Below are 4,614 nucleotides of genomic sequence, written 5' to 3'. Positions count from 1 at the left end.
TCATTTTATTGGCTGACAAGACCTCTATTTTTGACATAGTAAATATTTTCATTTTTATGGGACCTTGGAAACGAAGATAAGCTCCAGGAAGTATTATAATTGTAAACAAAAACGAGCACGTTGGTTTATGCTTGCTGTTTCTCAGAGCTCGTCTAGGGCCAAACAACTTGATAAGTCGAGACTGTGTTTACTAAAATACATTTAGAAAATGAAATTATTTTCCTCCTCGCAGCATACAATTTATTCTGCTGTTTCATCACTTTATACTCTATTTTACTATTTTCTCACGTAGCTCATCTCTAGCTTTTGCCGATTCTACTATTTAATGTATTCTCTAGTTTTATGTAACCTACTCTTCGAGTTGATATTGGAGATGAATGCTAAGGTAAAAGAAACAGTGGATTAAAATCAATTGAAACATTATTGTTTTTGTTGTCTCTATCAGTTATACGCCAGTAAGTTGAGATACCTGTCTTTATCAAGTAATTTTTAAAGCCAGGTGGGAGGACATCTGTTTCTGATGTAATAACAGCACTTAAAAAGCACATAGATGTTTCTCATCTCAGAGGTAACCTGACTTTATATACGGCTTACATAAGTTAACTTGACAAGGACCGATTTTCTTTTGCAACTTGACAATGAACTTAATGTATATAGTGCCCAGGTGCACTACATCTCATCAGAAACAGTAGCCAAAAGTGCATGAACAGTACATAGAGTAATGCACAAGAAGGGAAACAAAAGGTGTGTGTGTGTAGGGGGGGGGGAGAATCAGGTGTACTCTGCGAATTTCAGGAAGCACGTAAGTTTTGAAGGATGTAGTGTCCTGACAGCTAACAACTGATGCAGATAGTATATTCCATGCTTTAGCAATTTTGAGCGTGAAACAGTGTTTCCGAAAGTGATGGGCGCTGTGCTGTTTTTTTAAATTTTTTTATTTTGTAAGCATGTTCACGTGTGTTAGACATGGAATTCAAAAAGGTGACTAAAGTTGTTGGAAAGATGGTGGATAATCTTGTAGGTGTCTTACCAAGTCAGTTGCCAAACGCCGGAGTTTTAATGTGTCCATGCCCTGAACAGTTTCCAGGCGATTGATATGCTTGAGCAAGATTGGGGTGATAGACTGGTGATGCAAACGTTACGCGTGTATGTACCATAGCCATCAGACAACTTTAGATAGATAGCTGGGGAGCGGCTACCAAAGGTCTTACTGAGTGATGGTAAAAGGCATCTTTAGCCTTCTTGACAATCTTAAAAATGCATCCATGCTCACGAAATATAATTTTTTTTTTTTTAAATGAATTAATAAACAAGGAAGATTGCTGGAAGTGACATATTTACAGAGCAGAGATTATCACTTGGAGGTTAGATTTAGAAAAAGCCTGTTTAAATTTTATTGAGACGGTGGTAAAATTAACACTTTTAATAGAGAAAAAAACCGATAAAACATAACTCAAATTACTCCACAACATTTAAAATAAAAGATTGTTTGATAATTTGTTGATATTATTCTACATATACTTTTTCTTTAAATGACGAAGAACCGTGTATAATATAATGATGGTTGAGCTGCTGTAATTTGTCGCATCAATATATATATATTTCTCAAACAGAACTTCAACAAATGCAAAGTTATTTCCCTTGGTCCACAACACCACCTTCATTGTATCTGCTATGAGACATACTCGCTCCTCCGTCCTCCGACTTTCTTATCAGACTCCTCTGACATGTGTGTGTCTTGACAAGGCCCTCTCCAATCCATATTTTATCAACTCTTGTGTATTTTTGAGTAGGATTTTATTCTTATCTCTGCTTTTTATTTTCATCCTTCTGTACATAAATAACTTCAGTTACTTTTAACTGCACACACGCACACAATTTAGCTCACTTTACTTCACTTTATGAACAAAGATTTTTAAAATATTTCCCCAAGTGATGACAACTTTCTCTCATTCAACATTACCAATATACAATTATGATAACTATCTAGGGAAAATGCATTTAACAATATATTATTTGTATTCATGAGCAACACAGAGCTAAAAAAAATACTTCGAATTAGTAAATGCTTGGCCTTACAGTTTCCCATAATGTTTTATGATGACTGCACATCATTAATAACAATTAATAACTATAACTTAAATTGCATCCAAAACACTACGTTTCTCCTTTAGGATCAGAAAATACTTCATCCTTAACTCATTAAGTGCTGCGATTTGCACTTACATAGCATGGACTGTTGAGCACATTTTATGAAAATGAAACTACTATGCACACATAAAAAACCAAAAAAAAATAGTTAAAATATTTTCTTAGTATATAATGGTGGCAAGTTTTACATCATCTGAAAAGTCATTAGTTGAATTATTAGTCCTCTTGCATTTCTGGGAGGTATCGGAATGTTTGAGTGACATTAGACACCAATAAACGCCCGTAAATTAAATGCATCTATCTGGGCCATGATTGTTGCCTGACGGTCACGATCCTGGCCCGTTGCGCTTTATGTGTTAAAGATTTACTAACTCTCTACAAGAGTGAATCTCATTAGAATTCTGCTGACATATCTGAACTAGTGAAGCTATGATACACAAACATTTTAGGGTGTTAATTTGGCATGCGAGTTACAATTTAAAGGGCAATTACTTTTGGTTACTTTTTAGTTATCAATTTCTAAAATTTTTTATAAACTCTTTTGTACATACTTAGCATTGTAAATTTATTTTTCTAAACTTATTATTTTAATTATAATAAAATCATGTTCTTTTATGTTTCTCAAAAAGGTGACTAAAGCAAGATAGGGGTTCTAGACTGGTGGTGCAAACGTTATGTGTGTACGTACCATAGCCATCAGACAACTTTAGATAGATAGCTACCAAAGGTCTTACTGAGTGATGTTAAACCAAATAATAATAAGAAACCATACATACACACACCAAGCTTATTTCAGTTTGCATCTACCAAATCCACCCACATGGTTTAGGTTGACCTGGGACTGTCGTAAAATATACTTGCCCAAAGTACCATGAAGTGAAATTGAACTGAAAAACGTGGTTAAGAAGCAAACATGATTAAGGAGCTATGTCCATGCCTATTGCCATGCTACCCCTATCCATTCATTTGGGTAGGAGTAGCATAGGACAGCTTTGAAAGCATCTAAAGTATACTGAGAGATGCTTCATATTTGTATCATAACCCCAGTAGAGCAATCTTATGATGACAGATATTACCATTCCTTCAATTTAGACATACATTATTCGATATAGTAGCATGTGATTCACGAGAGGTTTGGTGATGGAATTCTGGTTTAAGTATCCCACATAACTCCTTGTAACTTGCTTATTTAAAAAAAATTTTCAGTAAACTTTTGCGAATTTAGCACATCTCACGACCACCTGATACCTTCCTCGTTTCTGTGTCACTCTAACATGTATCGATGTTTTTCAATATTTTTCTCCACATAAACGAATTTAATTGAATTATGATGCACCCATGGGCGGTCTATTGCTGGGATTTAAGCAAAACAAATCAGACTGTCTGATTTTAAAGAAAAATTCGAAAAAAAGTGGAAATTTTGATATTTATCGCGGGTGAGGGAGAGTTCGATTTTTTAATTTTTTTTTTTTTGCATTATCGTATGTATACAGAACGCAAATTTGTAAAAGTTTTTTGAAGATTCCAAGAAATAAAAGTTACGACGGGCTATTGTTGTTGGCACTCTGTCGCTTACGACGTCGAGGGTTCCAGTTGATCCGATCAACAGAACAGCCTGCTCGTGAAATTAACGTGCAAGTGGTTGAGCACTCCACAGACACGTGTACCCTTAACGTAGTTCTCAGGGATATTCAGCGTGACACAGTGTGACAAGGCTGACCCTTTGAATTACAGATACAACAGAAACAGGAAGAAAGAGTGAGAGAATGTTGTGGTGAAAGAGTACAGCAGGGTTCGCCACCATCCCCTGCCGGAGCCTCGTGGAACTTTAGGTGTTTTCGCTCAATAAACACTCACAACGCCCGGTCTGGGAATCGAAACCGCGAGTCCGCTGCCCTAACCACTGGGCCATTGCGCTTCCACTGCTATATGGAGTACTTAAACCAGAATTCCGCCGCCTTCCTCACATTTAAAATATGGTAGGATGTGATTCACTGGAGGTTTGATTTTTGACAGGTCGAACGACAACGTAAAACCATCCTCACCGACTCGTATTTCCTATTACCACTGAGTTAATACACGGCATAGATACTCGCTTCCCCCACCTAAGATTATCCTTATCAATGTTTGTATGTGTTCTGCATTTCCTTCTCTGGTTCGACGTTTATATTTGAACAATAGATAACACTAATAACGTTAGAGTCCAGATTGTTTTCCTCAATTTACATGTACTCACTTTATCTCTCAACTTCGGATCGCAGCACTCACAATCTTGTTTTGATCTTCAATTTTCTTCATGAAACGTGAACTTTTGCAATTCCATAACGTAGAGCTTAGCATAATAAAAGCCGAGGACAAATAACCGCAGGCGTTTCCTCATATAGATTAGGAATAGAGAATGACACGTACGCACATACGTGTGTGTGTATATGTATGTATATACGTATATATATATATATATAT

The 4,614-nt window shown here is 36.2% G+C and overlaps 2 protein-coding genes across 2 annotated transcripts in view; one reads left to right on the top strand and one right to left on the bottom strand.

The window, feature by feature from the left end:
• Positions 1-4,515, bottom strand: part of LOC106883906 (ER membrane protein complex subunit 8) — a 15,697-nt gene extending 11,182 nt beyond the window's left edge. Inside the window, exon 1 of the mRNA XM_052973869.1 lies at positions 4,388-4,515. The gene's annotated coding sequence lies outside the window, so the exon portion shown is untranslated. The remainder of the gene's footprint in view (positions 1-4,387) is intronic.
• Positions 1-4,614, top strand: part of LOC128249667 (transmembrane protein 42-like) — a 15,829-nt gene that overhangs the window by 1,429 nt on the left and 9,786 nt on the right. The gene's annotated exons all lie outside the window — the stretch shown is intronic.

The sequence above is a fragment of the Octopus bimaculoides genome, chromosome 17, assembly GCF_001194135.2.
Source record: "Octopus bimaculoides isolate UCB-OBI-ISO-001 chromosome 17, ASM119413v2, whole genome shotgun sequence".
Classification (NCBI taxonomy): domain Eukaryota; kingdom Metazoa; phylum Mollusca; class Cephalopoda; order Octopoda; family Octopodidae; genus Octopus; species Octopus bimaculoides.
Note: the sequence above shows the minus strand (reverse complement) of the source record. Positions and strands in the feature narration are given on the sequence as shown.